Raw genomic sequence first — 14,030 nt, 5'->3', positions numbered from 1 at the left:
TGTTGACGATTGGTTTGGAGAACATTATGGATGATTTGAGCGAATGATATAGCACCCAGATCGCCCGACATAGGTCCCATCCATCATGTATGGGATGCGATTGAGAGGTCAGCTACCAAGCGGCATTAGCCGAGCGGTCTGACGCTCTGCGGTCATGGACTGTGCGGCTGGTCCCGGCGCAGGTTCGAGTCCTCCCTCTGGCATGGGTGTGTGTGTTTGTCCTTAGGACAATTTAGGTTAAGTAGTGTGTAAGCTTAGGGACTGACGACCTTAGCAGTTAAGTCCCATAAGATTTCACACAAACTTGAGCATTTTTGAGATGTCAGCTCGTGCACCGGCAACACTTTCGCAATTATGGACGGCTGCAGAGGTAACATTACTCAATATTTCTGTTGTGACTTGTTGAGACACGCCACATTGATCTGCAGCACCGCGCCGGACAAAAGGAGGTCCTGCGAGATATTAGAGATATCCATTTGCTTCTGCCACCTCGGTGTATCAAATCACCGAGTGTCGCCCAGATTTACACTTGGGGCCATTTTTATAATTCTTCCTGCTTCGCGAAGTGCTTATTTTGGTGACGGTCGTGGTGGGGGTAATCACGATCGTCTAGCACAAGTGAAAGAAAGTGCACTGCCGTGACACGCGTACAAAGGTTGTGAGATCAGCCAGATGGAGCCACTGGACGGGGAACGAGAAGCGATGGTAGTCGGAAGCAGGGAGCAGGGAGCAGGGAGCGCGGACGGAACATTCCCAAAGTGTGGCGCCGCTCCGTCCTTATTACGGCGGCTGGGCCGGCAGCGGCTGGCGGCGGCGGCGGCGGCGGCGGCGGGCTGAAAGCGGAAGTGATTGCGGTGTAATTAAAGCGGGTCGCGATGTCGCCCTCACCGACAGCCTATCGACCGCCAATCAGCCGCCGGCTGCGCCCGGCACACAGCGCCGCCGCCACAGCCGCCGCGGCGCTGCCACACTCCCTGCACTCCTCCAGGCTGAATCTCAGCGTGCGGCACCAGTCGTGGAACGACCCCAAGCGGCAGAGCACTCCGTAATGTTGTTATCTTAGAATTCTCTATCGTCCGTCCTACGTGGTCTACTTACTGTTGTTGAGTTGGCCATAGCGCTGCTCTGATCATCACTGCGGGGTTAGCTTTTCCACATAAGCTATCGCCTGTACTGTCACGCTTACCATAGAGATGGTTTAAAAATGGACACAGGTGTCCAAAACCAATCACCATCAAGAAATTTAAAAAAAAAGTGTTTCTGAATGCAACTTATGACGAAGATGCGACTATTTATTTCAATTTTAAAACAAGTTGCGGGCCTATTTCTCACCTGCAGCATGCTGAAAGTTCGTAAAAAGACTGTTTCATCGCCGTGCGATATTAGCCGAGCGGTCTGAGGCGCTGCAGTCATGGACTGTGCGGCTGATCCCGGCGGAGGTTCGAGTCCTCCCTCGGGCATGGGTGTGCGTGTTTGTCCTTAGGATAATTTAGGTTAAGTACTGTGTAAGCTTAGAGACTGATGACCTTAACAGTTAACTCCCACAAGATTTCACACACATTAGAATAATTTTTTGAACTGTTTCAACAATGCTCAGGCTATGTCGTATTCTTTTCCACTTAGTCGCACTCTTCCAGTCTGGAAACGCCCTTTTCTTTTGTCAGGATATGTGGTCTGAGAATTTTTAGGGCTTAGTTTGTAGGTTAACAAAATAACATTATTTATTACCTACATTTTTTCCAATGCCTATTCTACTCTAAGGGGGGGGGGGGGGGAGAAAAAATGATGGTACACCACGAGGGAATTAACCGAATGAGCCGGCCGGAGTGGCCGTGCGGTTCTAGGCGCCACAGTCTGGAGCCGAGCGACCGCTATGGTCGCAGGTTCGAATCCTGCCTCGGGCGTGAATGTGTGTGATGTCCTTAGGTTAGTTAGGTTTAATTAGTTCTAAGTTCTAGGTGACTGATGACCTCAGAAGTTAAGTCTCATAGTGCTCAAAGCCATTTGAAAAATATCAGAATGAGACGGAAATCGGTAGATGTAATGCATATGTACAGACAAACAAACGATAACTATCTTAGAAGAATTGGATGATCATTCAATAGGAAGAGCTTTACAAATTGAGGAAGTCAATAATGATTGGTCCACTTAAGCAAGCAGTTATTCGGCATCACATTGAATGATAGTGTTGTTGGATGTCATCCTAAGGCATATAGTGCCAAATTCTGTCAGACTGGTGCTTTCGATTGTAACAAATCCAGAGCTGGTTGGAGGGTTCTGCCCATAATGCTCGAAAAGTTCTGAATTGGGGAGAGATCCAGTGACCTTGCTGGCCAAGACAGGGTTTGGCAAGCACGAAGACATGCAGTAGAAACTCTCGCCTTAAATAAGCGGGGCGTAGAATATCGTCGACATACCGCTGTGGGATGAGGGAACCGTGGATGACAACCAAAGAGGTTCTGCACCATACACCATCTCTCCTGGTCGTCACGCCATATGGTAGTCGACAGTCAGATTGGTATCCCATCTCTATCTGTTGCGTCCCCAGACACTACTTTGACCTAGAATCTCATTGACTAGAGTACCGTCGTCTTCAGTGATGAGTCCCACTTCAAAGGAGCCCCGATGACCAGCGAAGACTTTTATGGACACGCCCAGACGGTAGTGAGATATCACTCTGAATGTCGCCCACCATATGGCAAAATGATCAGGAGTGATGGTGTGGGGTACCATTTCTTTTCACGGCAGTACCCTTTAGTTGTCACCTGCTTCATTGTTACAGGACAGTGGTACTTCGACGATATTCTACGCCCTGTTCTGTTTCCTTTCAGGCAAGCCATCGTGGGCTTACATTTCCCCAAGATAATGCACGTCCACACACGTGAAACTGTTGCTTCTCTTCGATCTTGCCAACCCTACCGTGCCAGCAATGTGACCAGATCTCTCCCAATTGGGAACGTTTGGAGCATTATTTGCAGGGCCCTCCAACAATCTCGCGATTTTGATGATACACCGAGCCAGTTAGACAGAATTTGGCATGATATACCTCTGAATGACGTCCAACAATTCTATCAATCAGTGCCAAGCAAAATGACTGCTTGCATATGTGCCAGAGGTAGACCAGTGCATTATTGAATTGCTAAATTTGTGAGACTCTTTTCTTGAATAACTCAACCAATTTTTCTGAAATTGTAATCATTTGTTTGTCTGTACATGCACATTACATCCAACGATTTCCGTCCCATTCCGATAACTCTATCGTGGTGCAGTTCTTTTTTTTCATCTTGAAGTTTACATCTCAAAACTGTGGCCTAAGCGATGGCTGGTTGCTACGTAGGCTGTTGCGGAATCTGCAGCCACAGCATACCCCAAAGACACCTGGTCTTGCAGGTTGCCTGCACTCCCATCTGCTTCCCCTGCGGCAGATCCACTGCGATGGAGACGTGACCGCGGTGCATGCGTAACTGATGGTCACTGCCTCTGTTGTTCCATCAGATGGACGGCCATAGAGTCTGATGTGATGTACGCTGATCCTGGCCTGCCGATTAAGAAGGTCCTCTGATCCAAATGACACAAAAGTAGCAGTGCAGCTTGAGCCCAGATCTGGAATGGTGTTGTTGGACTCATGGACTATCCACCAATCGTGCTTCCGATCTGGACTCTGGCATTAGTTTTCCGTGGTTACACAAAGAACTACTGTCATCATACCACGTAGCGACAGTGTTACTGGCACAGCAAAAAAATATTTGAACAATCTTACACAAGATGTTACAGTCCAATAATCAGAGACCTGAGTGGAAACTTCACGGATCCCGATGATCCTACTAACAGATTGTCTCCAAGCTAGCTGGTTGGGATATTTATATTGAACTGAGGAGAGGCTCTGCCTAGACACATCACATGTAATGACCGAATCTGCCCAATTTATTAGGAGTGATCAGTTGTCTCCAGTCCTGCTACATTTGCTTTCAGGTTTCTTTCAGCTCCGTAACGGCTCCATCAGGTCCCCAATAGCTGTTCTTACTCAGTGTTACGAGGGAAATAAAGTCATTTCAGTGTGTCCTTGTCTTACACTTTTCCAATGAGCTCGCTCGCATTCTTACACAGAAGTGTTTACATCACCTTCTCGGTGACCGACTAACTGTGTCAAAAGGTCTATGAAGCTGGTTTGTGTTAAAACATCCCTGAGCTGAAGCAGTGCCGGTCTGTGGTCCATTTCCATACTCAATGTGTAACAAAATGATGAATTAAGTCGAATTCCCTGAATATTTTGGCATATTTGATGATGAAGAAATGGTAAAAAAAAAGCTCTTTCACCAAAAATGTAATAGAGTAAACACTAACATGATCACCTTCATTGACCTCTGACTCACTGCAACATATTTGATATTGTGAGGAACGGTAATGAGTGAGTGCTTGTTATAGAGACTTCAGAAAGTTGCGCAACAACACTGGCGCTTTTTCAGGAGAGAGTGCGTGTTCTGGATTTACAGCAGAAACAGTTGTGATGCATTACAGGTAACAGGTGCCGCAGCAACTGGAAACGTACTACAAAGTTGAAGCACATGGGGCAGTACGATTCTTGTGGGGAATACGCTAAAATTATACGCATATTCGCTATGAAACTCTGGCAGCATATGAACCAAATGCCATGTCACGTCCAGCCACAGAGAAATGTGCCAACAAGATCACACGGACATCGGTGATGTTGATCTGCCATAGTCTAGACCTTGCACAATGCGATGTCCATCATTTCGTCAAGCTGAAAGAACTTCTAGTTTCCAACGATGAGGACGTTCGTACAGATATTCTCGAATGGCTCCGATACAAAGCAGCGAATTTCTATCGTTAAGGAATTGAACCACTGTATACAACGACATGGTGACTACGGTGAAAAATAGTGTTATGTATCTATGTCACTTTGAAGGGTAGTGAAAAATTAATAAAAGCTACTTGCCCTCCATCCAAATGTGTATCGTTCTTTTTCAAGTCCTGTCGTATTTTACTTTTATTCGACAGACACTCTAGCAAAATATTACAAATTTAGAACATGTATTCTTTGGCATAAAAATGTAACAATCACAACAAATCTATAACTTTTGTAACATAAACACATGTTGCAGGCTGCTTCACATTTCGTGTAAGAGTTTGAAACGATCCCTTCCCTTCAGAAGACAAAATTACAACTTACAATTTACGCATTATTTTTCTGCTTCTGCAATACTAATGTTGACATGCTCACGGTGACAAAACGACAAACACTCTGTGCCAGTGTTCATAACCATGGTATGGTCTTAGGTTACCTCTGCATATGACAAAACTAATTAGCATCAAACCTTTATCATAAAAATGTAAAAAGAGCAGTGATAGAATTAATTCATAAAAGCGTTCATTGAATGCTAAAGTAACGCTAACTTACACAATCGTACTACTAAAAATTTAACCCAAAATCACTGTACATATACATGAGATTATCACTAACTGTCGACACTACATTACATAGCCCATTCAAACAACCAAACCCATTAGCCCAACGGAACAATTGGGATTAAGGTAATTACGAGCTAGTGACCTAGCGACAGAGTGGTATATTCGTTTTGACAAAGTTCAGTTACATGTGCCGTGATCCATAGACACCAAGTGGCAGCATGAACAAGAGAAATATGTAGAACATAACTTGTAAAACGTTGCACCTTGTTTGGAAGCAAGGCTAAAGACTCAGCACAGCAGAGAGTAATAAAAAACGAAAGAAGAAGATCGTTGGACGCGGACGTAAAGCGCTATCAAACGATCCCTTCTTTTAGTCAAGTTGTGTCCTAAATTTCTAGTCCTCGTGATTCTATTCAGAACCTCCTCATTACTTATTGGGTCTATGCATGTAATCGTCAGCATTCTTCTGTAACACAACATTTCAGAAACTTCTCTTCCTGTCTAAACTCGTTCTCGTCTCGAGTTATCTCCCGTACATGGTTACACTTCGTACAAACATCTTCATAAAAAAAATTACATAACACTTAAATTTAAACCGCTATTAACAACGAGCCGGTAGAGAGCTGGTTGGGGAGTGGCAGGATGCTTTGTTAACAAAATTGCATTTACTCAAATGTTTTTCATTATCAAAGAGCAACTGAGCACTTTACAAGTAGTAAAATAAGCAATATGAGTGCAAGACGATAATTTAAAGAAATCAAAGATTCCCGCACGTTTGCAGATCCAAAATAAAGTCTCCTTCCTTTTCTTACTGGAACAATCTATAGTACTAAGCAGTTGCACAAAGAATTAATGTCATATGGCATTGAAACTTCCTGGCAGATTAAAACTGTGTGCCCAACCGAGACTCGAACTCGGGACCTTTGCCTTTCACGGGCAAGTGATCTACCAACTGAGCTACCGAAGCACGACTGACGCCCGGTACTCACAGCTTTACTTCTGCCAGTATCCGTCTCCTACCTTCCAAACTTTACAGAAGCTCTTCTGCGAGACATGCAGAACTAGCACTCCTGAGAGAAAGGATACTGTGGAGACATGGCTTAGCCACAGCCTGGGGGATGTTTCCAGAATGAGATTTTCACTCTGCAGCGGAGTGTGCGCTGATATGAAACTTCCTGGCAGATTAAAACTGTGTGCCCGACCGAGAGTCGAACTCGGGACCCGAGTTCGAGTCTCGGTCGGGCACACAGTTTTAATCTGCCAGGAAGTTTCATATCAGCGCACACTCCGCTGCAGAGTGAAAATCTCATTCTTCATATGGCATTGTTCCTCAAGTTTAGGTCAATAGATTGAATTGATCAAATAAATAACTACAGTTAGCAACAGCACAAACTGATTAAGGCCAAGTGATAAATGCCGACAACGGCGAAGCGCTTTCAAGTAATTAAACGTAACACAAAAATTTCATTAATGAACAAGATGCATCTCCTAAAGCCTAGCTTAAGGTATCCCTGACCAATCTTAAGTGAACAAAATTTCACTACTCAAAAAGCTTTAATAACATTTAAGAAAGATACACGATAATAGAATCAAGAGTCGGCGGCCGTGGAAACAAGTCTTACAACGGGCGTAAGTGCTTTAGGATTTACACGAAAGAATACAAAACGCACTTTAGTAATTATTTTATGGGACAAGTAGCTTACGTCTGAATACTCCTCCGCGGGTAGGCAGGCACCAAGCTTACGAACACAGCTACTTCAGCGGAATTTAGGAAACAGCTGTAGTAAATCATAAGGGAAACTAAGTATAAATATGAATTTCTCCTGACTCGTATCACATAAAACTGAAATATAGAACGCCAAATTAAGGCAAACAGTCCCAGGGGGTTACAGGCAAGCAAACAACGGCTGTCGCTGACAAGACATACAGAAGGAATTTGCTGAGTCCGTCGGGCAGAAATGGAAAACAGAACTTCGGAGAAACGACCACAACTACCAGGGTTCAAATGCTAATCATTTCTGCAGAACATACTAACGCACATGACCTGTGCATGTGAACGTCCTATCAATAGTCATTCAAGGTGTTCTGTTTATTCTGAACATGGTTGTATATATACGCAGCAATACAACACAAGGGTATATATATTCTCGTGTTGCTGTAAAATAACTATTTAATTATTTAAAGATAGTGTTTTATTCACCTGAGATAATTCTGACCACCGACATTTCGTTCACTAGTCAAGTCTAACTCACTGAAATGTACTAATACTGACTAAGATTATTAAATTGCAGTTCATTAAATTGTGTTGTACAAATCTATTCATCTAAATCTACATGGATACTCTACAAATCAAGTGCCTGGCGGAGGGTTCGTCGAACCACCTTCGCAATCTCGTATAGCACGCGGAATGGACGAACGCCTATATCTTTCCGTGCATGCTCTGGTTTCCCTTACTTTATTATGGTGATGTTTCACCCTGTGACGCAACGAAAAACGCCTTTGTTTTAATTATACCCACCTCAAATCCTGTATGACACTCTCTCCCCTATTTCGCCATAATACAAGACGTGCTGCTCTTCTTTGAACTTTTTCGATGTACTCCGTCAATTCCATGTGGTTAGGATCCCACACCGCGCAGCAATATTCTAAAAGAGGACGGACAAGCTTAGTGTTGGCAGTCTGTTTAACAGATCTGTTACACTTTCTAAGTGTCCAGCCAATAAAACGCAGTCTTTGGTTAGGCTTCCCCACAACATTTTCTATGTGTTCCTTAGAATTTAAGTTGTTCGTAATTGTAATTCCTAGATATTTAGTTGAATTTACGGCTTTTAGATTAGACTGGTTTATCGTCTAACCAAAGTTTAACGGATTCCTTTCAGCACTCGTGTGGTTCACCTCACACTTTCCGTTATTTAGGATCAATTTCCTATTTTCGCACCATACGGAGATCTATTCTAAATCGTTTTGCAATTTGCTTTGATCTTCTGATGACTTTACTAGTCGATAAACGACAGCATCATCTGCAAACAACCTAAGACCGCTGCTCATATTGTCTTTCAAATCGTTTTTATAGATAAGGAACAACAAAGGGCCTATAACAGTACCTTGGGGAACGCCAGAAATCACTTTTGTTTTACTCGAAGACTTTCCGTCAATTACTGCGAACAGTGATGTCTCGGACAGGAAATCACGAATCCAGTCACACAACCAAATATTCCATAAGCACGCAATTTCACTACAAGCAGCTTGGGCGGCACTGTGTCAAAAGCTTTTCGGAAATCAAGAAATACGGAATCCATTTGAAATGCCTTGGCAATAGCACTCAACACTTCGTGCGAGTAAAGAGCTAGTTGGTTTCACAAGAACGATGTTTTCTAAACCCATGCTGACTGCATGTCAATAGACCATTTTCTTCGAGGTAGCTCATAATGTTCGAACACACTATATGTTCCAGAATCCTGCGGCATATCGACGTTAATGATATGTGCCTGTAATTTAGTGGCTTACTCCTACTACCTTTCTTGAATATTGGTGTGACCTGTGCAGCTTTTCAGTTTATGGGTACGGATCTTTCGTCGAGCGAACGTTTGTAAATGATTGTTAAGTGTGAAGCTATTGCATCAGCATACTCTGAAAGGAACCTAACTTGTATAAAGTCTGTACCAGATTACTTGCTTTTGCTAAGTGATTTCAGTTGCTTCACTATTCCGAGAATGTCTAGTTACTCATGTTGGCAGCTGTTCTTGATTCGAATTCTGGAATCTTTACTTTGTCTTCTTTGGTGAAGGAATTTCGGAAAGCTGTGTGTAGTGACCCTGCTTTGGCAGCACTGCCTTCGATAGAATATCCATTGCAATCTCGCAGAGAATGTATTGCTTGTCTCTTGCCGCTAGCATACTTCACATACGACCAGAATGTCTTTGGACTGTCTGTCAGGTTTCGAGTTTCGAGTTTCGTTGTGGAAACTATTGTAAGCACCTGACTTGTGACAAGGACTGAGAAAGGAGAAAGACTAATTGAGTTCTGTAATAAATTTCAGCCAGTAATAGCGAGTATTCTGTCCAAGAATCACAAAAGGAGGAGGTATACATGGAAAAAGCCGGGTGGTGCATGATTTCAGTTACATTACATCATGGTAAGACAAGTTCCGAAATCAGATATTGGATTGTAAGGCGTACCCAGGAGCAGATCACGATATAGTAGTCATGAAGAGTAGGCTGAAGTTCAAGACATTAGTCAGGAAGTCACAATACGCAAAGAAGTGGAATACGGAAGTACTAAGGAATGACGACATACGCTTGAGGTTCTCTAAGGCAACAAGGAGTAGCTCAGTAGAAGTACCGTTGAACAGGAATCGATGTGTCTATAAAGGGCAATTTCAGAATTAGTAAAGAAAAACATAGGCACAGAGAATAAAGAGGCGAAGAAACCACGGGTAATAGAAGAAATACTTCAGTCGATCGATGAAAGAAGGAAGTACAAAAAGTTCAGGGAAATTTAGCAAAACAGAAATAAAAGTTTCTGAGAAATGAAATAAATCGGAAGTGCAGGAAAGCTAAGACGAAATGATACCATGAAAAATATGAAGAAATGAGCGCCGATGATGAGGATTAAATGATGATGAGAAGAACACAACACCCAGTCCCCGAGTGGAGGAAATCTCAAACACGGCCCAGAATCGAACCCGGTCTTGCTTGCATGGAAGGCAATTCGAGGACTCTATGAGGGGGAAGATTTGTCGGATGTGATAGAAGAATAAACAGGAGTCGATTTAGAAGAGATAGGCGATCGAATATTGGAATCAGAATTTGAGAGAGCTTTAGAGGTCTTAAGATCAACGAAGCTATAAGGGACAGATAACATCTCATCAGAATTTCTAAAATGATTGAAAGAAGTAGCAACAAAACGACTATTCATTTTGGTGTGTAGAATGTATGCGTCTGGCGACATATCATCTGACTTTCGGAAAAACATCATCCATACAATTCCGAAGACTAGAAGAGCTGACTAGTAAGAGAATTATCACACAATCAGCTTAATGGCTCTTGCAGCCAAGTTGCTCACTACAATAATATACAGGAGAGTGCAAAAGAAAATTGAGAATGTGTTGTATGTATAACGATCAGTTTGGATTTAGGTAAGGTAAAGGAACTAGAGAGGCAATTCTGAGGTTACGGTTGATAACGGAAGCAAAACTAAAGAAAAATCAAGACACGTTCATAGGATTTGCCGACCCGGGAAAAACGTTTGACAAAAGCGTTTGACTGTGTCATATGGTGCAAGGTGTTTGAAATTCTGAGATAAATTTGGGTAAGCTACAGGGAGGGAGGGGTAATATACAACATGTACAAGAGCAAAGAGCGAATAATAAGAACGAAAGGTGTAAGAGAGGGATTTAGTCTTTCGCCCCTGCTCTTCAATCTGTACATCGAAGAAACCATGATGGAAATAAAAGAAAGATTCAAGAGTAGGTTAAAATTCAAGGTGAAAGAATATCAATGATACGAGTCGCAGATGACATAGCTATCCTGAGTTAAAGTGAAGAAGAATGACATGCTCTGCTGAATGGAATGAACAGTTTAATAAGTACAGAATGTGGACTGAGAGTAAATTGGAGAAAGATGAATGTAATGAGAAGCAATAGAATTGAGAACAGCGAGAAAGTTAACACCAGGATTGATGGTCACAAAGCAGATGAAGTTAAGGAATTCTACTACCTAGGCAGCAAAATAAACAGTGAAGGATGGAGCATGGAAGACATAAATAGAAGACTAGCACTGCCAAAAAGGGCATCACGGCCAAGAGAACTCTACTAATATCAAGCATAGGTCTTAATTTGAGGAAGATATTTCTGATATTATACGTTTGGAGCACAGCATTGTATGGTAGTGAAACTGGACTGTGGGAAAATCGGAACAGAAGAGAATCGAAGCGTTTCAGATGTAGTGCTGTAGACGAATACTGAAAATTAGGTGGACTGATAAGATAATGTATAAGGAAGTTCTGCGCAGAACCTGACAGGAAAGGAAATGTGGAAAATTCTGATAAGCAGAAGGGACAGGATGATCTTTTAACACATCAGGCAACGACTTCCACGTTACTGAGGGAGGTGTAGAGGGCAAAAACTGTAGAGGAAGACAGAGGGACGGGAATAAATCCAGAATGTAACAGGTTGCAAGTGCTACCTTGAAATGAAGAGGTTGGCACAGGATAGAAATTCGCAGCCGGCCGCATCAAACCATAAACGCTCGCTAATGTCAAATGGTGAAAGAAGTTCAAATTTATGAAGAAATTAAGGGTAAGCTACAGGGAGAGATGGGTAATAAACAACACGTACAAGAGCCAAGTGGGAATAATAAAGGTGGAAAACCAAGAACGAAATGCTGTGATTAAGAAGGGTGTCAGTGACGGATGTAGTCTTTCTACCCGACTATTGAGTCTCTAAAAGAAAGATTCAAGAGTGGAACTAAAATTCAAGGTGAAAGGATATTAGTGATCAGATTCGCTCATGTCCTGAGTGAAAGTGAAGAAAAATTGCAGGATGTACGGAATGGATTGAACAATCTAATGAGTACGAAATATGGACTGAGACTAAATCGAAGAAAGACTAAAGAAATAAGAAGTAGCAGAAATGAGAACAGGGATAAACTCAGCGTCACCACTCACCACTGATGGTGACGAAGTAGATGATGTTAAGGAAATCTGCTACCTAGACAGCAAAATAACTCATGACGGACTATTCTGTGATAAAGATGTTGACACAGGAGAGGAATCCGTGGCAGGTCACTTCAAACCAGTGAGAAGACTGATGACACATAAAAAAAGAAAAAAAAACAATCAGAGATCAGATCCAGATATGCCAGTCTCCTGACTCGGTTTACTAGTAGCCACTCTGGCTAGCCCGTCAGTAAGTCCTGGGGTCCATACGAAGACCACTGACCGTCCACGTTGTTCGAGGACGTAAACGAATTGTTGGATGACCATTACCAAAAGATGTCGTGAATAGAGCTTGTCGAGAGTTTGTAAGGCGCCCAAGGAGCCGCTACAAATGAGGAAGAGGTATGCTCAAGAGTGCAAGAGATGGCTACCACCTCTGCAGTGAAACCACTGCAGCCATCTGGCAAGGAGCGCATTCGGCATGTGCTGCATGAGCAGAAGCGAACCCAAAATGAGGATCAAACGTCGAGCCATCCACGTAAACTACCTTTGAATTCTGGGATGCGTCAAGAATAGAGAGAAAGAGGCAGTGGAGCGCAGCAGGATGAATTGAGATTTTTGGGGCTTGTGATAGGTCCAGACGAATGTGTGGTCGACGTGGACACCATGGAGGTGGAGGGGTGGTAGAGGCTCGACTTCAGTGAGAAGGGACTGGACATAGACTGCAATTGAAACTCCCAACCTGGGCCGCCGTTATGGGGGACGGATCGCCGCGTTAGGGTAAAGGAGACAGTAATTTTGATTCAGATGTTTAGGCGAGTTGTGAATGTGTGTTGCATAATTGGTAAGCAGCTGTTGTCGCCGGATCCCCAATGAACGATCCCTAGCTTCCACATGTAAGCAGTTCACAGGATTTTTTCGGGAAGCAAGTGGCAAGTCGAATTCCACAGTGGTGTATAGGGTCCAGTATCCGCTGTACCGGGAGCGATGCTGAACTATGCGCCAGGCTCGCACAGTCAAGACAGAACTGTACAAGGACTTTGTACAGATGGAACAGTGTTGGGAGATCTGCACCTCAGTCGATGTGGCTCAGGTAACGAAGAATGTTAAGATGCTTCCAGTACTTTTGCTTAAGCTGACGAAGATGGGGACGCAAATAAATATGGACGTCGAAAACCAGTCCTATAAAGCGATAAGACTCAAGTACATCAAGGAGATGATCATTAAAATGCTTCCAGTACTTTTGCTTAAGCTGACGAAGATGGGGACGCAAATAAATATGGACGTCGAAAACCAATCCTATAAAGCGATAAGACTCAAGTACATCAAGGAGATGATCATTAAAATGAGGCCTAGCGCGGTGGCCGAGCGGTTCTAAGCGCTTCAGTCCGGAACCGCGCGACTGCTACGGTCGCAGGTTGGAATCCTACCTCGGGCATCGATGTGTGTGATGTCCTTAGGTTAGTTAGATTTAAGTAGTTCTAAGTTCTAGGGGACTAATGACCTCAGATGTTAAGTCCCATAGTGCTCAGAGCCATTTGAACCATTTTGAAATCATTAAAATGAAATTCTGAGTGCTGGTGAACAGTACGATGGCGACAGATGTGCAGTCTGGTGGCTGAAAAGTGAAAGCCGTGAGTGAGGGTTCATGACTGCGCCTTTCGTATTGCTCCCTGCAGTCGACGTTCAGCTACACCAATAGTAGATGAGCAAAAGGAGAAACAAAGTCGTTACCATATAAGAAGGGAGATACTGAGGGCCCCGAAACTGCAAAATTCCCATTCACTGGATAGAGTATTGTATGACTCAGGGCGGCGTGTAGTAAAAGGTGGGTGCTGTTACAAACCTCTGTTTTAGGGTACGGAAGGCGGGGTGGTAGTTCTCAGATGAGAGGTTCGAGCATAATGCTCAGCAAAACGCTCTCCGATTGCGTCTGGGTTGGT

General features: G+C 43.4%; 1 pseudogene; it reads right to left on the bottom strand.

The window, feature by feature from the left end:
* Positions 1-780: 780 nt before the first annotated feature.
* The window catches only part of LOC126335736 (60S ribosomal protein L3-like), a 102,361-nt pseudogene continuing 89,111 nt past the window's right edge, over positions 781-14,030 (bottom strand).

The sequence above is a fragment of the Schistocerca gregaria genome, chromosome 2 (genome assembly GCF_023897955.1).
Source record: "Schistocerca gregaria isolate iqSchGreg1 chromosome 2, iqSchGreg1.2, whole genome shotgun sequence".
Classification (NCBI taxonomy): domain Eukaryota; kingdom Metazoa; phylum Arthropoda; class Insecta; order Orthoptera; family Acrididae; genus Schistocerca; species Schistocerca gregaria.
This window is presented reverse-complemented; position numbering and strand designations above follow the sequence as displayed.